The 23,192-nt window shown below is 49.2% G+C and overlaps 1 pseudogene across 1 annotated transcript; it reads right to left on the bottom strand.

Annotated features, from left to right (window-relative positions):
* Nucleotides 1-4,769: 4,769 nt before the first annotated feature.
* On the bottom strand, nucleotides 4,770-5,446 carry LOC307094822 (large ribosomal subunit protein uL24-like; annotated as a pseudogene). Its single transcript has 2 exons — nucleotides 5,246-5,446; nucleotides 4,770-5,012 (listed from the first exon to the last, which is right to left on the bottom strand). The product of its transcript is annotated as a large ribosomal subunit protein uL24-like (transcript).
* Nucleotides 5,447-23,192: the final 17,746 nt, after the last annotated feature.

Genomic DNA, 23,192 nt, shown 5'->3' with positions numbered 1-23,192 from the left:
CTTCCCTGTGGGTGACTGTGCAGCTCAGGTTGAGTTCCCCACCCTCCACCCTGACAGCAGGGGCACCTCCCATACTGTTCTCTGGGTCATTGCATGCTTGACCCTGATGAGGACCCTGGCTGCAGGTCACCATGGGTTCCCTGAGCTATTCTGGTGTTCACATGTGTGTGGACTGTCTGGGTGAATAAAACATGTGTGTTGATTTTAGAGATAAATAGGGAGACAGAGAGAAGCATTAATTTGTTGTTTCTGTACTTTTCTACAGTGGATTGGATTGGTCCTTCCTGGGGCAGAAATGTTCTTGCATGTGCCCTGACTGGAGATGGAACCTGCAATCTTGGTGTTATTGAGATGAAGCTCTGACCAACTGAGCTATCTGGGCACGGCCTGACATATCTGGGATTTTACCTTAAGTAACCTACTAATGTAACTGCACGTAAATAGATACAAGAACCACCATCATGGTAGATAATGATGGAAGGCTGGAATAGGATTCATGGAGTTTCATAAGTATTTTCCTCATATGGATACTATTTCAAAGGCAGAATGTGTCCATGCATCAGTTATTTTATCTGCCAAGAAAGAAGCACTAAGGAGGGCACGAGGAACTCGGTTTCAGGAATGCAGGCATGAATGGAAACATCAAAAGGGCATGTTTTTAAAATGTACATTTTAGCCCTCCTTGGTTTGGCTCAGTGGAAAGAGTGTCGGCCCTAGGACTGAAGGGTTGCTGGTTGACTCCGGTCAAGTGTTTGTACCTCCATTACAGACTTCACCACAGGCACTGGTTAGGGTGCATACAGGAGGCAACCAGGTGATGTGTCAACCTGAGATGGTTTAAGCCTCTTTCTCATAGACAGGAAATCCAGGCTCAGAGACTCAATGTAGATTTCCTGATTGTAGAGTAAATAAAAGGCAGGACTAGAAGTCAAATCCATATGTCTATAACAACAGAGGTGTGGCCTCTAATGTTAGGCTGACATTAACATCAATGCCTCCTAGAGAGTAGAGGTGGTACTTCATAACCATTTGGATTGACTAGATGTTAGACACCTAAAGCTTGGGTGGTTTAGTGTAAAGAAGGAATCTTTCTTGTTCATACTACATGTCCACCCTTGTTTCCTGGGTCGGGAATAAAGGAGGAGCCACCACATAGGTACCTGTTGACATTATCAGAGATGGACAGAGAAGGTGGCCAGTCTCAGTGGTTCCAGAGTCTTCTGTTAATGATGACAGGCTTCAATCGCACCACATTTCAGTGGTCAAATCACATCACAGAGCTGCAGCCAATCTCAGGGGGTCAGCAGCAGAACGCTGTGTACTTGATGGGCCCCATTAAGGTGACCATATGGTGTCAACCTCTTTTGGGCTGTGCAAGGGCAAAGGAGAGGAGGGGGATTGGTAGGAAATGACAGTGGTAGTCATTCAGGATGGTTCACTTTCTCCTCATCGAGATAGATTTTCATGATTCAAAGGAGTGAACTTCCAAAAAAGGAGTTTGGGAAGTTGTCATGGGCAGCAAACTCAAAACCAATTCTCAGTGTGACTTTGGGTAAATCCATGGCTTCCCGGATTTCTCTACTATGGTCAAGGTGAAGACCCACATGTTAAGAATGTTTACTGGGAAGGGTACAGGACTGTGAGCATCCAAGCATTCCTGTTATTGTCCATTAACATCAGTCAGTACCTGCTCCCAAGTCTCCTTATCTTTTGCATTGCTCTGGTGAGTGCTCCCAGTGAGGATGATGGTGAGAAATGCTGACGTTAACATCAATGGTGATCCTGTGCTTTCCATTTGTTCTGTGTCTGAACCTGTGCTAAAGGGTCGCTGGATGGTTCTCCACACTGGTCCTAACTCTCCCTCCTGGCCCGTGTCAGGTGTGGCCATGCACACCCCGTAGATGACCAGAGACCAGAAGTCCAGGAGTGATGCTTCATGGAGCCCAAGGCATCTTCCTCTATTAGTTGTCAGCCTAGCTTTGACATGGCAAGGGACACCCTTTCCTGGGATGTCCAGTTCCTCCTTACCAGTGACTCATTACCAGTCAGTTCCTCATTACCAGTGACTCATTACCAGTCAGTTCCTCATTACCAGTTTCCAAAGTGTTTTCTTTATATGGATATATTTGAAATACGCTATTACAAAGGTAGATTGTGTCCTTACATCAGTAATTTCATATGCCAATTAGGGAGCACTGAAAAGGGGAGGAAGATTTGGTTTCAGGAATGCAGGTATGTATGGAAACATAAAAGTGTATGTTAAAAAACGTGTTTTACCCTGGCTGGTGTTGCTCAATGGTTCAGAATCAAGCTATGAACCAGGAGGTTACAGTTGGATTATTGTCAGGGAAAATACCCGGGTTGTAGCCATGTTACCCAGTATAGGTCTACAGGAGGCAGCTGATCAATGATTCTCTCACATCATTGATGTTTCTCACTCTCTCTCCCTTCCAATATGAAATAAATAAAAAACATCCTACCTAATAATAGACAAATATGCAAATTGACCGCACCTTCGCTACACCCACGCCACATCCACCAGCCAAGCCATGCCTACCAACCAATCAGGACGAGTATGCAAATTAAACCAAAACAAGATGGTGGCTAATTTGCATATCAAGACAGCGGAGAAAGAAGCCAAGAGCTGCAGAAGGGAGCAAAGCTGTGGAGAAGCAAGCAAGCCAGGGGGAGGAGAAGGGAGGAGCGGAGGTGGGGCTGGGGAAGAAGGAAGGAGAGCAGGTGGGGCTGGGGGAGAAGGGAGAAAAGCAGGCAGGCTGGCGGAGAAGGGAGAAGGCGGGGCAGGGGGAGAAGGGAGGAGAGCAGGTGGGGCGGGGTAGAGTGCAGTAGGAAACCCTATTGCAGGATTTTTCCTGCAACGGGAACGCTAGTATATATATATACATACATATATATATATATATATATATATATATATATATATATACACACATATATGCCTAAGAAACCACAAGACCAGATTCTATGATGCACAATGACCACCAGGGGGCAGATGCTCAATGCAGGAGCTGCCCCCTGGTGGTCAGTGAGCTCCCATACAGGGAGCACTGTTCAGCTGACCACCCTATCCCAGTGGCCCACTAGCCCCGCAGCAGCCATTCACTCCCTCAGTAGTCGTGCAGGTCCTATCTCGAGAACGGGCCAGGCCCAGATGGACAGACGTCGCTGGCAAGATGTTGAAAACGCTGCAGGCCTCCTGGATGTTAGCCTTGGGCACCATGGCCACTTCCCCTGAAAGCAGCTGCCATGTGGCTACCAACAACCATCGTGAACATCAGTGGGACGGATCTGGATCCCGGCATAGCATGAGTGTCCCAGCGCTCACCAAGGGTCCATGGTGTCTAAGCTCCCAACCATCCCCCTCGGGACAGGTGCCAGACACAGGGCTCCCAGCTGGCGAGTGCTGCTGCAGAGGAGCAAGCCTCTCCTGATCAGGACTGACTGGGTGTGAGCTCGCAGGAGGTACAGTGCAACCTGGACAAGAGGAGTGGCAGGCAGGAGCAGCAGGAGGCTGCTTTGAAATCCAGGTTTCAGCCCAATCCCAACAGGCCATCCTAAGGGACGCCACCCATGCACGAATTCATACACTGTGCCTCTAGTTTTATATATGAGCTCCTAAAGTTTTATATATATTTAAAGTTTTATATATATAAATTATATATATTAAAACTTGTTATAAATCAAGTACACATATATCAAACTTTAAAAAATGTTTAAAACCAGTTTCCAACAATTCAGCTGTTTAATTATGAATGTTCTTGAGCACATTCATTGCTACTGTGTAAGTATGCTAAAAATCTCTTTATATGAAAGGCTAAGCAACCGCCCAACGCCCTCACAGGTACCTATGACCTGCAATGACCACCAGGGGGCAGACGCTCAACACAGGAGCTGTCCAGTGAGTTGTGGTTACTTGACAGCAGTGGTTCACAGGTAAGGCACCCCAGAACCAGAGAGGAGGGAGCCTGATTCTGGGTTGTGTCACCCAAGAATTGCCCTCTCGAAATCCAGGACACCTCAGGGGATGTCGGAGAGCCTGTTTCAGCCCAATCTCCACAGGCCAGGCCCTCATTTTGAAAGGGAGAGGGAGAGAAACAGCAATCATCTACCTCCTGCATGACCACTCCAGGGGAATCAGGAAGGCAAGTGCCCTGCCCTGGAATCAAACCAGTGGCTGAGGGACCCCACCCATTACACAGATGCCCTTCAAGCCTCGGCACCGCCGGCCAAGGAGGGACTGTGAGAGGTTGGCACTAGGAAGTGTGGGGTCGGTCTCACCAAGTCCCGCCCCACCACACACTTTCGGATTAATTTAATTTCAATGTGCACGCATCCATGTATCTGGTCACTAGTAAAATATAATGATGTACTACTGAAATATCTTATGTCCATGTTCAATGCCATCATTTTGACAGTTTGAATGTGGTGAAATTGTCAACTACTGCTAACCTAGACTTCACTTAATGTATTATTAAATGCTTAAACTTAAAGAACACTGGTGGAGGATGTTAGCAATGCAGACTAAACTTTTAAGTGTATGGTACAAGTGGGCTATAAATAGTACATAGGGTAAAAATTGAGAAAAAGTATATTGTTTTTAGAATTCAAAAGCAAGAATTCCATATGGCAAAGAAGTCACTAGAGTCATTGAGGAATGAGTGAAATTCTAACATATGTCTTAGAGCAGGGGTCCTCAAACTTTTTTTTTTTTTCATTTTAAGTTTTTAATGAAAGTTGTATATAAGATTACTTTATTCCTGCATCTCCTCAATTGTTTCTTCCTTGTATTTTCCCTTTTTCTTTCCTACTTGGCGAGATTTGGCTTTACGTTCAAGGATCTTTTCGCGGTCTTTGTCCAGCTTTAGTCTAGTGATAACCACCTTGCTCGGGTGAATGCCCACATGAACAGTTGTACCATTAGCTTTCTCCCGTTGCACTCATTCAATGTAGATGATATATTTCTTCCTGTAAACCTGGACTACTTTGCCAATTTGCTGCCCTTTTTTTTTTTTAAAATATTTTTTATTGATTTTTTACAGAGAGGAAGAGAGAGGGATAGAGAGTTAGAAACATCGATGAGAGAGAAACATCGATCAGCTGCCTCTTGCACACCCCCTACTGGGGATGTGCCCGCAACTAAGGTACATGCCCTTGACCGGAATCGAACCTGGGACCCTTGAGTCCGCAGGCCGACGCTCTATCCACTGAGCCAAACCGGTTTCGGCTGCTGCCCTTTTTAATGTCCTCGACCAACCTGAACTTCATCATCCTTTCGGATGGGCATGGACCGAACATTGTACTTCTGTCTCAGCTCTTTGGAAAGAGGAGACGACATAATCTTCCTTCGAATGTGGGAAGGTGCATTGAAATGCCTTTTACGGTTCTTGCTCCGGTCAGAAGTCACAAAGGGATTGAACTTCATTTTGACCGCTGGTGCTCCTATGATGGCCGCAAGAGGGAAGAGCGGTCCTCAAACTTTTTAAAGAGGGGGCCAGTTCACTGTCCCTCAGACCGTTGGAGGGCCGCACTATACTTTAAAAAAAAAAACTATGAACAAATTCCTATGCACACTGCACATATCTTATTTTGAAGTAAAAATCAAAACAGCAAAAACACCCGCATGTGGCCCGTGGGCAATAGTTTGAGGACGCCTGTCTTAGACGCTGCACTATACTCCCATTATTTAGGTTAATAAATTAACTTTAAGTAGAGAAAAAATCCTGAGCAGACATTTTAACAAAGGAGATAAAGACAATGTAAGGAAATGATCACCATCAATCATTTTTACAGAAATGGAATGAAAACAAAAGCAATTTAACAAGACTCGCTGATAGGGCTAGTATTTAAAAAGATTAACCTTCACATGTGCTGGCAGGGTTGCAGAAAAATGGAATTTTCATTACTGTGGGTGGGGAGGGAGGCAAAATAATTGACCATTTTAGATCACAGTTCCTCAGATGTTAAAATATAACACATTCACTGACACTGGAACAGTTTGGTAAGTAACACATACACTTGTAGAAAGAACTCAACACAACATTCCCAACTGTTTTATTTATAAAAACCCAAACATAGAAATCACTGAAACCATAGGCAGCTCAATAGTTAAAGTGGTTACCCATAGAATACAATATTTACTGGAAATAAATATTTACATAAACATTAGTGTCAAATCTCAAAATATCTGTGTAGCATGAAGGAAGCCAGTATTTCTTAAAGAGAATACACCTTTTAGTACCAATAAAATTATGAAAACTATGAACGACTCTATTGTACAGGAAGGTAAATCAATGCCTGCATGGAGGGCTGGGAGGCAGAAAGATTACAAAAGGACTGGAGGTAAATACAGGGTGTGGCAAAGTAGGTTTAAAGTTGTTGCTACTGAAAATAATACAATAATTTATAAAGAAGAACACAAAATATAAACTCTCCATCACCAATGTGCCTCATTTTCTTGGGCGTGATCACATTAACGGAAAGCCACTGGTTTGATTACAGGTCAGGGCACATGCCCAGGTTGTGGGCTGGATCCCCAGAGTTGGGCAAGGCAGGAGGCAGCTGATCAATGATTCTCTCTCATTGATCTCTCCCCCTTTCACTCTTTCTCTCTGAAATCATAAAAGTATATATCTATATAAAACTATTGCCATCAAATTCAATAGGAATGCTGACTACATACCAAAGACATTCTATGACAGATTGCAGGGTTATCCTTCCTCTACCTTTGCCTTCTTGCCTGTTGAGCAACTACATTATGTGAACACCCTAGAGGGGCCAGGGAATACACAACACCATTAGATTATTCTGGCAATGACGTCAGCTACACGAAACAGTTTTGGAGGTCCTGTAATGTCTGCACATAAAGGCCACACAAGCCACAGGCCCCAGAACATCTGTGGCCTTATGTTCAGAAGAGGCACTTATCATCTAATTTACTGCAGGTTTTCCCACTCACTATTGAAACAGTGTTGCTGTCCTAATTGTGGTTCCACCTCAGAGACTTACAACAAATGACACCAGCCTATGAAATGTCATACTTCCTGGCACATGTCTCCTTTGCAGGACATGGAGAGCAGGTTCCCTAAACATTGCTGAGGCTTATGTAGTACATACTGTAAACAGAGAATATGATTCATATTGGTCACAGAATCAGAGCAAAGGTCTCATCTTCAGAGTGACCGTTGCCCTCACCAGTAATCGAGGCACTAGGCTGAAAATTAAATGCACAAAGTCACGTGGTCTTTCTTTTCAGGCCCATGGATCGCAATAAGTAATAAGCCAATAGTAGACAGAAAGTGATTTCCGGACATTATGTTGTCCCTTTCAGACCACATACACTCTTGGATAAACACAATATCTATTCATCTCTACATGCTGAAAGATCACATTTGTGTTTGCAAATCATCTGTGGCACAGAATAAAACCAAAATTAAAGGTACAAATGTAAAAATACCATTAAAAATATTCTAAACTAGAGCACAGGAGAACAAGGGGTTTGCAGGTTGGTGAATAAGAATCCCCCCAAATTTATCAAAGCATAATGTGAGTACCACTATGTCACTGAAAGAGGTGGCACTCCTTAGCTGAGAAGGGGTGCTCGGGATGAATCCTGGGTCAGGTCCATTTTCTAGTCACAGAGAAATGAATGAAGATACTGCCAAGAGCTTGAAGGAACCATAAGTACTTCCAGCAGAAGTGAGAACACAGAATATATTCCCCTGAGCACCCAGGGGTGGTGACTGATGCACACACTTCAGGTGAGTCAGGTGTTAGAGGTGAAATCTCTTCAGTGACAAAGAGACAGTGGTGACATCATTTGGGTGGTAGGTCTGGGCATGTTAGCAAGTACAATGCAGATCCTTCAAGTCTCACTTGTACCTCAGATTTATGAGGAATCTAGCAGAGTGTATGTTCCCATAAAAGGGGATTACATTCATGGAAAGGGTCTCATAGAGCCCCTTAAGTGTTCTCATAATAAGTGAGAAAAATAAACCATTCGCTGTACATTTATGGCTTTTCTCCAGTGTGAACTCTGTGGTGTCTAGTGAGGTGAGCCCTTCCACTGAAATGCTTCCCACATTCACTACACTCATATGGCTTTTCTCCAGTGTGAACTCTGTGGTGAATAGTGAGGTAAAACCTTTGACTGAAGGACTTCCCACATTCACTACACTCATATGGTTTTTCTCCAGTGTGAACTCTGTGGTGTACAGTGAGGTGAGACCTTCGACTGAAATGCTTCCCACAGTCACTACACTCATATGGCTTATCTCCAGTGTGAACTCTGTGGTGAATAGTGAGGTAAAACCTTTGACTGAAGGACTTCCCACATTCACTACACTCATATGGCTTTTCTCCAGTGTGAACTCTTTGGTGTTTAGTGAGAGTACACCTTCGACTGAAATGCTTCCCACATTCACTACACTCATAAGGCTTTTCTCCAGTGTGAACTCGGTGGTGTCTAGTGAAGTCAGACCTTTGACTGAAGGACTTCCCACAGTCGATACATGTATAACACTTTTTTCTAATGTGAACTCTGTTGTGTTTAATGATAGCAGGGATTTCACTGAAGACCTTCCCACAATCATTACACTCACAGGGCTTTTCTACAGTGTGAACTCTCCCATGTTGTAGGTGGTTAAAGATTTGTCTGAACACTTTCCCACATTTATTATACTCATTAATCATTTCTTCAGAGCTGAGACCTTTCTGATAAGCAACTTTCTGTTTCTGGCTGGCAACTGATTCAAATTCAACCCACTGGTGGTGTCTTTTTCCATTGAGACATTCCTGTGAAATCTCATTGTTACTGTGTGGCTCCTCAGTGTTCAGAGTGACCTTATGCTGGAGAAGCCCTGAGATGTCTGGGGAGTCTATTCCAACCTCAGTACTAGCATCAGGCAACCCAGATAAGTAGAACCAGCAAGTTGTTTCAAGCGTAGCACTCTCCATGTCTTCTTTCCAGGGCTTCTCTCCACAGGCATCCTTCTGCTGCTGGTGAGGGTTTGCACTGAAACACAACTCTCTCACACATGCATCACTTAAGAACACATTCTTCTCAAAGTATGCCACTTGTAACTCAGTCAGGTGCAAAATATCTTTTAACACTGAGAAGCATGGCTTACATAGATGGGTCCTCTGGGTGGCTGCAGCTGTCTTGGAAGCCCTGACCTGAGAATCTCCTACAGATACACTGTGCTCAGAATAGGCCTCCCCGTCATCCATTTTATGCCATGGACCTGAAAACAGAGGAATGATGCGGAAATGAATATTGACTGTGGTGACAGAGGGAAGTCCCATTATAAAACTGTGTTGCACATAATACATTGGTCTCATGCAATTGGCTGAAAATAAAAGACCTGAAAGATGAACTAATAAGATGCAACTGTGAAGTTCTTGACCACCGAAGATCACAATACAAGAGAGACTTCAACAGAAATAGAGCAAAAACATGGTAAGCACCATATGGAAGAGAAGCGGACTGTCCAGCTCATTCTGTTGCTAACAGCATTCAGTAGAGCTTCTCTGCTGGTGACATGGGCAAGCTGTGCGGAAGGTTGGTTACATCTCATTCCAAGCAAAATTCAATAAACAAGTAGCTGGTGTTTGAGGGGTATTTAAGCATGTATGTGCTCCTTCTAGCACTTGCATAGGTCCATGTTGTAGTATACTGCAGAAGAAGATGAGCAGAGGAATAGGTGATGTAAAAAGGACACAAAGGTGAAGATAGCCATATCTAAGAAGTCACCAATGAAATGACAAGTTAGCAAAGTGTCAAGTGTAGAAAAGAAAGGTACAAATGAGGTGTGGCCATTGAAACCTGCACGAAACACTGTAGTACAGAAGCAGGTTCCTGGGATAATCTAAACACCATCCTTACATCATACCTCCCCTCAGTTGCCACTCAGCCGGGTGCAGCATCCTCTAGGACCATCCTGTACGTTCAACCTGGAGAAACCCAGGGTTCCCCCTGCACCTCATTTCTAGAAGTGTGTACAAACTAAATATTCTGAGTATCAATGAAAAGACAACAGAGGTGAGCAGCCATCACTTGCCCATAGCATTCAGCTTGCAATACTATCCAGGGAAGGTAATATTACAAACAACAATTGCAGGGTCTTACAAGAACAGCCCCTGGTTCATGTATATAAAGAAGGTAACTGACACAGGGTCTTTATCGACAGGAAAGGTGCAGAATTGGAAGCCATGGATCTGGATACAGTCACCCTCCCTGGAGTGGAAGAGCAGGATGGACCGATTAAGCTGTCTCTAAAACAGCTGACACCAGACACGCCCTGCAGTTTCTGAGGCAACTGGTGTCAGGGAGGTTCATGGAGTCTATTGCTCAGGGCTCTTTGCACAGCTCAGCACTGGCAGCCACAGCCCATTTGACAAGACAGTGGGGGAAATTAGCTGAGCCCTTGGTCGGGCTTTGAGAGAGAGAGAGAGTGCTAAGTCTGGAAAATAAATAACGAGTGGGCATCACCTCAGGACACTAAGAGGGATGTGAAGGTCTTACGTATGAATGATACAAGTGCAAACACTTCCAGCATCACATCACAGTACAGACGTCTCTGAGCCTCATCAAGGATCTCCCACTCCTCCTGAGAGAAGGCAATGGCCACGTCCTCAAAGTTCATATCCTGTCATAATGGGCACAGAAAATCCCATGATAAGATTCTCTCTATAGATTCTAACTTTGCCATACTACCCACCCTGCACATGCATATGCTCCCCTACTCCCCACATCAGAGAAGAAAGCAGCCCTTGGCCCATTAAAGTCGATCTCTCCTTATATTCTTACTGATGCTGTGTCTTCCCACAACAATAAAGGCAGATAAACAGATACAAGTTACCTGTGCTCTCATCCTCAAATAGGAGTCACACTGCCCCCTGTCAATAATAGTTGGTGTCAGGAACATAGGGTAGGAGGAGATGTTGCATATAATGGGAATGTGATGGACTTGACTCTGGTCTTGTCAGGCAATACCCATGTTGTCCGCCAAATTGTCCCTCCAAGACACCAAACAACATAGTAATGCCCATTGCACTTCTGACTCCAATCCCAGTTTGCTGAGGCCATCACTCTGCATTACCTGCTTCCCATAGTTCCTTGATCCACACTTGTCTCACACAGCTTCATTCCCAGAGGCACAACTTCACTGGTAACACAAATGACCCATGACGAGGACAGGGTGTTTTCTAATCAGCTTATTTTCCAAAATTCTAGTTCACCACCTCTGTAATACATTTCTCTCTCACCCTGCTCTCTTCTCCTTTCCCCGTGATGGTGGGGATTTTCAAGTGCAGGTGACACTGATGTATGCTATCTCATTCCTAGTGTTCACTGGGTCAGCCCTTAACAAGATATGTCAGGTGGGCACATATATGGCCTCTAAGCTCTCCACTTGTCATGTAGCATCACAGCAACCCATCTTGTTAGAAATTATCCTAAAATTCCCCATATCATATCATAAAGACACCATCAAAAATGGACTCCCTTTTCATTCATTTCTCTGTCATTGTTAGTGTTTGGCCGCTTTGCTTTTAGTCCCAGGGACCACACTGATGTCATCATCCCGTGTGTGACTGTGCATCTCAGCCCGGGTTCCCCACCTGCCACACTGACATAGATGGCACCTCCCATACTGTTCTCTGGGTCACTGCATGCTCTGCCCTCAAGAGAACCTTGGCTGCTTGTCCTCACAGGTCCATACATACATGCACATTTATAAAAATAATATGCTAATTCAACTGGGAGACCTTCCGGATATCCTTCTGGATAAAGCCTGGGGCTTGGCTGTCCTGTAAACCATCCCCAAATGACCCTCATCTCTTTGCCCAGGCCGGCCACACACCACAGCGGGTCCCCTTGCCCCGATGGTGGCGTGGCTAGCCTGCAAAGAGCCCTCAGCCCCTCGCCCAGGCCGGCAACGCCTCTTATTTGGGACCCTCAAACTGATGGGGGCATGGTTGGCCTGCATACTACTCCAGTTCCTCACCCAGGCATGCACCGCTCCGAGTGGGGACCCCCACCATGATAGGGACATGGCCTGCATGCAAACAGCCCTAGGCTCCTCACCAATGCCAGCCCCGCCCCCCCAAGAATACCCCCACCCTGATCCAGACCCCCTTCAGGGCACACCAGCCGGCCCCCACCTGTGCACCAGACCTCTATCTATACTAACAAAAAGGTAGTATGCTAATTAGACTGGGAGACATTCTAGACGTCCTTCAGGACAAAGCCATGGTGACGGGGCCAAGGCAGAGGCTGTTAGGGGTGATCAGGCCAGGAGGGGAGGGCATTTGGGGGTGATCACGCAGGCAAGGTGGGGCAGTAGTGGGTAGAAGGCCAACGGCGTGGGGCAGTTGGGCACGAGCAGGCTGGCATCAGAGTGGTTAGGGGCGATCAGGCAGGTAGGCAGGTGAGCGGTTAGGAGCCAGCGGTCCTGGATTGCAAGATGGATGTCCACCTGACATCCCCCAAGGGTTCCCACATTGGAGAGGGTGCAGGCCAGGCTGAGGGACACCCCTTTCCCCCATGCATGAAACTCATGCACTGGTCCACTAATACACACACACATACACACACACAATGAGTGGCCAGATTATTATGATTTCTGAACACATAATAATCTGGCCACTCAGTGAATATTGTACATAATAAAAGGCTAATATGTAAATTGTCCCCTCGACCTGGAGTTTGACCAGCAGGCAGGCCAGCCAGCCACCCATGTTCCCTCCCTCTTGCCAGGCTGGCCAGACCCCACCCATAACCCATGCACAAATTCATACATACACTGGGCCTCTAATAGACACACACACACACACACACACACACACACACACACACACACACACACACAATGAGTGGCCAGATTATTATGCGTTCAGAGGTCATAATAATCTGGCCACTCAGTGTATATACTAATAAAAGAGTAATATGCTAATTCAACCTGGAGACTTTCCGGATGTCCTTCTGGACAAAGCCGGGTGTTTGGCTGGCCGGAAAACAAACCAAAATGGCCCTCAGCCCCTGGCCCAGGCAGACCACACGCCCCAGCAGGTACCCTCAACCCAATGGGGGTGTGACCAGCCTGCAAAGGGCCCTCAGCCCCTAGCTCAGGCCGGCCACACACCCCCATCGGCCACACCCCCCCATCATAGACCCTTAACCCGTTGGGAGCGTGGCTGGCCTCATACTGCCCCAGTTCCTCACCCAGGCTGTCACATCACCCCAAGTGGTGACCCCCACCCCAATGGGGACATGGTTGGCTTACATACCACCCCAGGCCCCTCACCTGGGCCACCCCCACTCCCCAAGTGTACCCCTACCCTGAACCAGGACCTCCTTCAGGGCAGACCAGCCGGCCCTCACCCATGCACCAAGCCCCTATCCTACCTAATAAAAGAGTAATATGCAAATTGACCATACCTTCGCTACACCACCAGCCACGCCCACCAGGAAACCATCTGCCGGAGGCTTTTCTGGCCTTGGGCTTGGCCGGACTCTAGCTTCCCTGCGACGGATCGCAGGAGCCGACCCCCTGTTGCCAGAGGCTTGTCCGGCCTTGGGCACCAGCTGGGAGCCTGCGATGGATCACTGGCGGAGTCTTTCCCGGCCTTGGGCACCAGCTGGGAACCTACAATGGATCGCCAGCGGAGGCTTTTCTGGCCTTGGGTACCAGCGGGGAGCCTGCGATGGATCGCAGGCAACTGGGGGTCTGCTCCTGCGATCCGTCGCAGGGAGGCTGGGGTCTGGCCAAGCCCAAGGTCAGGAAAGCCTCCGCCGGAGGCTTTTCCAGACTTGGGCATCAGCAGGGAGTCTGCGATGGATCGCAGGCAACTGAGGGTCCACTCCTGCGAGGGATCTGTTCCTGTGGTGGATTGTAGGGATCTGGGGTCCCCTGCCCCATGGGCGGTGTCTGTGATCACAGGGAGCTGGAGGTCACCTTCCCAGGCCTAAAGCTTTGGCCAGACGCCGGGGAGGGCCTGAGCAGGGCACAGCCTGTGATTGGTGTGAACTATAGAGGAAACACCTTTTCTTTTTTATTTATTTATTTATTTATTTATTTATTTATTTATTTTATTATTATTATTTTTTCTTTATTGATTAAGGTGTCATATATTTGTCCTCATCCCCCCATTCCCATCCCACACCCCTCCCCACGGATGCCCCAACCCCCTGTTGAACTTAACCATTGGTTAGGCTCATATGCATGCACACAAGTCCTTTGGTTGATCTCTCCCCGCTCCCCCCACCCTCCACTATCCTCCCTCTGAGGCCCGATAGTCCGATCGATGCCTCCTTGTTTCTGGTTCTGTTCTTGTTCATCAGTCTATGTTGTTCATCATTTCCCCTAGATGAGCGAAATCATGTGTCACTAGAGATATACTTATAAGAACTGAATGTGAGACGAGCAATAATAGTTATGCTGACAGGCAAATGAATCAGTCTGTAGTGAGTTTCTTTCTGGACCAACAGTTCTTTTGAGACCCAATATCAATGTCCACCAGTTCCTTATGTGTACATGTCGGCACTGACCCCTCAGCTCTGGATGGTGGACAAATGGTGGTAATGCAGGTCCGATTCCCTCTGGTTTGGTCTCGGCCGGACCCAGGGGCACGGCCTCACCCGGACCCGGGACCGAGCCTCACCCGGATCCAGGAGCACACGGCCTCACCCGGACCCAGGATCCAGCTTCACCCGGACCAAGGGGGCGCGTGGCCTTACCCGGACCCAGGGGCGCGTGGCCTCACCCGGGCCCGGGACCCAGCCTCACCCGGATCCAGGGGCACACGGCCTCACCCAGACCCGGGATCTAGCTTCCCCCGGACCCAGGGGCGCGTGGCCTCACCCAGATCCAGGGGCCCACGGCCTCACCTGGACCCGGGACCCAGCCTCACCTGGATCCAGGGGCACATGGCCTCGCCCAGACCCAGGATTCAGCTTCACCCGGACCCAGGGGCACATGGCCTCACCCGGACCCAGGGGCGCGTGGCCTCTCCCGGACCCGGGACCCAGCCTCACCCGGATCCAGGGGCACACCGCCTCGCCTGGACTCGGGATCTAGCTTCCCCCAGACCCAGGGGTGCGTGGCCTCACCCGGACCCAGGGGCACGTGCCTCTCCCAGACCCAGGGTCGCGTGGCCTCACCCGGATCCAGGGGCGCACAGCCTCACCCGGACCCGGGACCCAGCCTCACCCGGATCCAGGGGCACACGGCCTCACCCGGACCCGGGATCCAGCTTCCCCCGGACCCAGGGGCGCGTGGCCTCACCCGGACCCAGGGGCGCGTGGCCTCTCCCAGACCCAGGGTCATGTGGCCTCACCCGGATCCAGGGGCCCTCGGCCTCACCCGGTCCCGGGACCCAGCCTCACCCAGATCCAGGGGCACACGGCCTTGCCCAGACCCAGGATTCAGCTTCACCCGGACCCTGGGGCGCATGACCTCACCCGGACCCAGGGGCACGTGGCCTCTCCCGGGCCCGGGACCCAGCCTATCCGGATCCAGGGGCACACGGCCTCGCCCGGACCCAGGGGCGTGTGGCCTCACCCGGACCCAGGGGCGCGTGGCCTCTCTCAGACCCAGGGTCGCGTGGTCTCACCCGGACCCCAGTGCGCGAGGCCTCACCCGGACACGGGACCCAGCCTCTCCCGGATCCAGGGGCATACGGCCTCACCCGGACCCGGGATACAGCTTCACCCAGACCCAGCGGCGCGCGGCCCCACCTGGACCCAGGGGCGCATGGCCCCACCCAGACCCAGGTACCAGCCTCACCCGGACCTAGGGGCACATAGCCTCACCTGGACCCAGGGGAGCGGCCCCACCCGGACCCAGGACCCAGCCTCACCCGGACCCAGGGGCGTGCGGCCTTACCCGGATCCAGGGGCATGTGGCCTCGCCCGGACCCGGGACCCAGCCTCACCCTGACCCAGTTCCCAGCCTCACCCGGACCCAGGGGCGCGCGGCTTCACCCGGATCCGGGACCCAGCGGGGTTTCGTCTTCTTGATCCCAATTCCTGTTGGTCAATTCCCTCTCAGCAATTCCTTCGGCCATTTTCTCAGAGCTCCAGGGCAGCCGCCGCAGAACTCGTTGGGCGGTGGGCTCGGCGAAGCTCCGGTGTGTCCGGTGCACGGCGGCGGGCTGTTCCGGGGTGGCTGCGTCGGCCCTTGGGTCTGCAGCAGTGGCCGGTCGACGAGCGTGTGCACCTGGCCGCTTCCGGGGCGTCGAGATTCTTGAAGGACTCGGAGGTCAGCAAGCGCGGAGTCTCCAACCCCATGTCTCCCAGGGGCTCGTCTGTCCATGCTCGGCAGCAAGTGGAGCCATCCCCTCAGCCGGAGACCGCCGGGGGAACTGCGCCGAGCACGTTCCAGGCCGCCATTGTGTCACTTGAGCCATAGTTCTTAAAGTGTGATCTTTGGGTCACTGGCATCAGCATCATCCCGTGTACCCCTCTCTTTTGTTCTAGTTGTAGAGCATCTGCTCAGCCAGCCCTCCGGTGGTTCTGGATGGTGTCTGCTCTGCTCTCCCATCGTAGTCTCAAAATTGTTGTGGTAGGCAACAATCAGGCTTCTGCCCTATGCCTCCATCTTGGTCCTCCTTTGTATAGTTAAGTCTTGATTGTTGTTGGTGTCACTGGGAGGAATTGTCCTCCAGGCCAATTGGCCGTGCGGACCCTCTGTGTCTATAAAGGAAGAGTTGCTGTGCAGGAGACACGTTTATGGGCCGGGTCTTGGTGCAGCAAGGCTTTGGCGCTCACTGAGTCTGCCTCTTGAAAGTGTCCCTTATGCGAGTGGTTGAAATCTGGTGTCATCTCACACCAACCACTAGATGCCCTTGTTTCTGGGTCTCCAATGGAGTGTAGGTCAGCTACTGCCTGAGGCCACTCAGCAGGAATTACAGCAAAAACTGCAGTTTCCTCCTCCTGTCTGAGCGGCCCTGGAGCAGTCCGATTAGAACTGCAGTTTATCTGGTCAAGCTGCCACAGGGCAGGCCACCCACATGCAAAAGCCGTTGCTTGGAGCCCAGGTGGGCCTTCAAAACGTGCAGGGCGGGTCTGCAAAATGTGCGGGGCGGGTCCCAGGGTGGGGCGGGTCTTAGTGCGGGGCGGGGCCTCAGGGCGCCACCAGGCCATGGCGTGGCGAGCCGCAATGGCTGCAAGTCTGCTTTTTCTGCTTTCCACGTTTCTAAGCCCCCTCGTTCCGCACTCCAGCGCAGCAAACACTGATTGCTGGGCGCACCTCCGCAAGGAAGTTACTCCCACTCTCCGACACGAAGGCCGAGAGTCCAGCCTTTCCCCGGAGGCGTCTGGGTCTCCCGCGCGTCCCCAGAAGCTGAATTTCAGGGTGATGGGGAGCTAATCTCCCCTAGGGTTGGGAAAAAAAACCGCACGACCCTTCCCCCGCCACCAGCCCAACCCACGCGCCTCCGCACCTTATCCCCTCCGAGTTCGCTCTTTCCTCTTCCCTCTTAGCTGTAAATCCACCATTCAGCCAGCTCTCCTGTGGTTCTGGGTGGCAGACGCTCTGTCCTCCAGTTGTATTTTTGAAATTGCTGTGCGCGGCAAAGATCATTTGTTTAACTTTGCTGCCTTCTTGGTTCTCCTCTCTCAAAATGGCTAAAGGACTTGAATGTAAGACGGGAAATCCTAAAAATCCTCCAAGTCGGTGTCCGCGGCCACCAGGGTCCCGAGGATCTCACTAAGCAGCTCGGCCAGGTCGGTGACACGGATGGGTCCGTCCTGCAGAAAGATGGTCTCTTCCTTCACCGAGAGCCACTGCGCCGAGTCCGCAGCCACCGCCACAGCAGCTGCCGCGGTCGCCCACGAGCTCATGGCCCCGGTTGAGGTACTGACTGAGAGGAGCAGCCGCCCGGCCTGGGGAGACGCGAGCAGGAGTCGCCGCGCTCACCAGTCCATCTTTTAGTTGTATTTCTGAAACTGCCATGCAAGGCAACAGATCAGCCGTTCACCTCCGCCGCCATCTTGGCTCGAAACACCTTTTCTGACTGCACATTGGCTAAGCATTCTGTATGCCACTGGTAATATTCTTAGTAACTTGGGTAATAAGAATCTGAAAAGGTGATCTAGGGTTTTTCCACCACACTTCTGGAGAAAAAAATGAAGGTCTGCTGCTGGAGGGCTAAGAAATGTCATATCCTTCCCTAGCCTGTTTGATTCAGTGAATAGAGCCTCAGCCTGCCCACAGCAGGGTCTGGGTTGATTCTGATCAAGGGCATGTACCTAGCTTGCAGGCTCCTCCCTGGCTGGGGCCCAGATCAGGGCTCATGCAGGAGGCAACCAATCAAAGTGTTCCTCTCACTTTGATGTTTCTCTCTGTCTTTCCCTTTCTCTTCCACATTCTCTAAAAGTCAATGGAAACATATCCTAGGCGAGGATAAAAAAAAAAAAAAAGAAAGAAATGCATATCCTATGAAAGACACATCTTGAAAATGCCTAAAGAAAGTTGTCATTTTTTCTTGGTGAAGGGACTGGAGTCTATTGATGAAAACACCTTGGTGGCTGCGGTGACTGGCAGTGGCTGCAGCAGCAGGGTGATGGGGCTGGTGCCTTCCCCTGACTTACACCGAAAGTTGCCTCCTACAAAGGGAGGCCAGACTGTGGCTTAGGCCCGCTTCCCGTGGGGATTGGGCCTAAGCCATCAGTAGGATATCCCCTGAGGGCTCCCAGTATGTGAGAGGGGGCAGGTTGGCTGAGGGAAACCCTACCCCCAGTGCAAGAATTTCATGCACTGGGCCCTTAGTCAGTACTTATAAAAAAGTAGTATGCTAATTAGACCAGGAGACATTTCGGACTTCCTTCCAGACAAAGCTATGGTGGCGGGGCTAAGGGAGAGGCAGTTATGGGTGATAAGGCCAGGAGGGGAGGCCATTTGCAGGTGATCAGGCCAGCAGGGGGGGGCAGTTGGGGGCGAGTAGGCCGGCGGCTGGGGGCAGTTGTGGGAAAGCAGGCTGGCAGGGGGACAGTTGGGGGCAATCAGGTCGGCAGAAGAACATTTGGGGGCAAGCAGGCCAGCAGGGGGGGAAATTGGGGGTGAGCAGCCTGGTGGGGGCGGGGGGCAGTTGGGGGTGAACAGGCCGGCAGGGAGGGCCAGTTGAGGGTGAGAAGGCCAGTGGGGTGGGACAGTTGGGAGCGAGCAGGTCAGCAAGCAAAGTGGTTAGGGGCGATTAGGCAGGCAGGCAGGTGAGCGGTTAGGAGCCAGTGGTCCTGGATTGCAAGAGGGATATCCTACTGCCGGTTAAGGCCTGATCCTACAGGGGATCCCAGATTGGAGAGGGTGCAGGTCAGGCTGAGGGACATTCCCTGCCCCATGCACGAAATTCATGCACTGGGCACTAGTATATATACACTGAGTGGTTAGGAAAATATGATCTCTGAATGCATAATAATCTGGCCACTCAGTATATATCCTATAAAATAAAAGGTTAATATGCAAATTGTTCCCTCGACCTGGAGTTCAACCAGCAGGCATGCTGGCCAACTGCCCATGTCCCCTCGCCCTGGTCAGGCTGGCCGGACCCCACCCATGAACAAATTCATGGACCAGGGGTCTTATATAATACACACTGAGTGGCCAGGTTATTATGCATTCAGAGATCATAATAATCTGTCCACTGTGTGTGCATGTGCGTGTGTGTGTGTGTGTGTGTGTGTGTGTATGTGTGTATAGAGACAGAGAAATAGAGAGAGATCTATTTTTTGTTCCATTAATTTTATACATTCTTGTAATTGATACATAAATAGTAGGAGTTCGGGTTACGTCGGAGATCTGTTCCTATGGCGCGAATTAATGCAATTTTCGGTGTAAGTCAAAACCCACTTACATAAGCACCTACGTCACTCACATGGCACACATACACAGCAGAAATGAAGTGAAACACTAAAAAAAATTTAAAAGAAAAATAGCAATTCCTGACCTTTACTTGTGGTAAATAAATAATAAAAAGCATAAAGCACATACTTACATATAAGGGTAAATACTGGATTATCCTTACCTTTACTACTGTTCTTGGCTTGCACACTGGACATTGCAAAGTGGGGAAAGACAGGCTTACACTAGGCTGCTGCGGGGAGGAGGTTTGAGAGGCAGAACCTGCAGAAGATGCATGTGATCCTGGGTCAGGTGAGTCCGGAGAGGCAGAACCTGCAGAAGGTGCTGGAGATCCTGGGTCAGGTGAGTCCGGAGAGGCAGAACCTGCAGAAGGTGCTGGAGATACTGGGTCAGGTGTGTCCGGAGAGGCAGAACCTGGAAAAGGTGCAAGTGATCCTGGGTCAGGTGAGTCCACAGAGGCACAACCTGCAGAAGATGCATGTGATACTGGGTCAGGTGAGTCCGGAGAGGCAGAAACTGCAGAAGGTGCTGGAGATCCTGGGTCAGGTGAGTCTGGAGAAGCCTATGAGGTAGAGGGTACGGGATCTGTTGCAGGCCTCTCCACCTTCTTAAAATAACGTTCGAGGCTAGTCCGGAAGGATACCTTCTTCTTGTCCTCCCAAATCTCCTTGTAACACCGCAGGCTATCCATGACCCCTCTGGCAACCTTAGTGTACCTGTCACTGTTGGGGTCCTGAGCCTCAAACCTTGCCAAAGCTTCCTCTATCATGGCAAAGGCCCCCGCTAATTCCTTGCTTGTAAATCTCCTGGGCTCTGGGGTTGGTGTGTCTTCCTCTTCAATGAACTGCTGTTTCAGTTGAGTGAGGTCCTCGGGAGATAGCTCCTCTCCATGAGATGCCAGCAGCTCTGTGACATCCTCAGCCTCCACCTCCAAATCAAGCTGCTTACTCAACTCAACAACATTCTTGATGATAACCTCCACTGAATCCTCAAAGCCATGGAAATCGTTCACAAACTGGGGACACAATTTTTTCCAAACACCATTCAAGTTCGTCTGCTTAACTTCATCCCAAGAATCAGAAATGTTTTTTACAGCAGCAAGAACATTGTAAGATTTCCAAAAGTCATTGAGAGTCAACTCTTTATCCTTCTCCGTTGCCCTAAAAGCCATAGCAAATGTCCTTCGGAGGTAGTAGGCCTTGAAAGAGGCAATGACACCTTGGCCCATAGGCTGTAAAAGGGAGGTGGTGCTAGGTGGAAGGTAAACCACCTTGACATTTGGATGAAAGTCATTCAAATTGGCAGGGTGACAAGGGGCACTGTCCAGCACTAGCAACACCTTAAAGGGCAGCCCCCTTGAAGCACAGTAGTCCTTGACTTCTGGCACAAAATGGTTGGTGAACCAGTCCTCAAATACGCTCAGTGTCACCCAAGCCTTCTTGTTAGATTTCCAGATGACAGGTAGTAGACCCTTCCATATGCCCTTGATTGCCCTTAGAGTCTCGGCCAGACACACCAAGGGCTTCAGCTTGAAGTCACCAGCAGCATTAGCCCCAAGTAGCAAACTCAATCTCTCCTTGCTGGCTTTATGGCCTGATGCTGTCTTCTCCTCCTTGCCAATGTACTTACGTGTAGGCATATGCTTCCAGAACAAGCCTGTCTCATGCACATTAAACACTTGTTTATCACAGTAACCCCCCTCCCTAATTATCTCAGCCAACGCACTAGGAAAATCACCTGCTGCTTTGGCATCATCACTAGCAGCTTCCCCTGGCACCTTAAGATTATGCAAATTAGCACGAGCCTTAAAACGCATAAACCAACCTTTGCTAGCCACAAACTCTTCACTTTCACTCCCTTCCCCCTTTTCTTTTTTCAAGGCCTCAAACAATCTTTCAGCCTTCTCCTGAATCAACATCTGGCTAACTGGGATACGCCATCGATGCTGCTCATCCAGCCAAAGCACTAATAATCTTTCCATCTCAGTAATGAGACCACTCTGCTGCTCTGTAACCACAGTTGATTTCATAGGAGCAGATCCTTTCACATGTTCAAGTATACGCTTTTTATCGCTGATGATCTTTGAGACAGTCATATGACTTAAGCCAAGCAACCCGCTGATGTTTGTAGGTGTTTCGCCCTTTCCCGAGTGTCTTATTATGTCTAAGTTCACTTCCATTGTCAAGGCTTTCCTTCTTTTTGTAGCACTGCCATCAGAAGAATCTGCCTTATGCTTAGGAGCCATAAGGAAGGGTAAAAAGTTTTCAAAATAACAATACAAACAATAGAGAGCGAATGAAGCACAATCCAAAACAGCTTATAAACGGCGACTGAATGACAGCATCTTCCTTGTATAGCGCCGTGTGATGACTTATTCATCCACTCAGCTGGCCAACGGGTTCCCGGGTGAGCTTCGTGCAAACGCCTTACATCGAAAGACTGAACTTTTTTTTATATATAAATAAATTGTAGATGGCGACGAAACAACAAAATGACATATGTCGAGTCCGAAGTAACCCGAGGACTGTCTGGAGAGAGAGAGAGAGAGAGAGAGAGAGAGAGAGAGAGAGATAGAGAGAGAGAGACATCTATTTTTTCTTCCATTCATTTTATAAATTGTTTGATTAACTCTTGTAATTGATGTGACCAGGGTTGGAACTTGCAACCTTCCGTTATTGAAATTATTCACTGACCCACTTAGTTGTTTGGCCTCAGCCAGACATATGTGACATTTTAAGTAACAACCCAATAATATACCTGAGAATAGATAGATACCAAAACCATCATGATGACTTAGATCAGGGGTCCTCCGGCACACGAGGTGTTTTTGCAGCTGCTGCCTGTCCTGCTGAGCAGACGACTTAGCAGTGTGCATAGGAATTTGTTCATAGGCTTTTTTTTTAAACTATAGTCCGGCCCTCCAATGGTCTGAGGGACAGTGAACTGGCCCCCTGTTTAAAAAGTTTGAGGACCCCTGACTTAGATAGTGGTGCAAGGCTAGAACAGCATTCATGGGATTATAAAAGTGTCTTTTTTTCCAAGGAAATGTTTAAAGTAAGCTATATCACTGTCAGACTGTATTATTGCATCAATTATTTTATAGGCTGAGACTGAAGCACTGATAAGGGCAGGAGGAACTTGGTATCAGCAATGCAGGCATGCAGGGAAACACCAAAAGTGTATTTCTTTTAATGTCCATTTTAAATAAATTCTACTTAAATCAATCTTTAGAAAAGGTTTAATCTTGATGCTTCCCAATAATTTTACTGTTTTATTGTGAAAAGTTTTGAACATATTTGGTGCTACTGAATCAGCATA

Source organism: Cnephaeus nilssonii, assembly GCF_951640355.1.
Source record: "Cnephaeus nilssonii genome assembly, chromosome: 24".
Classification (NCBI taxonomy): Eukaryota; Metazoa; Chordata; class Mammalia; order Chiroptera; family Vespertilionidae; genus Cnephaeus; species Cnephaeus nilssonii.
This window is presented reverse-complemented; position numbering and strand designations above follow the sequence as displayed.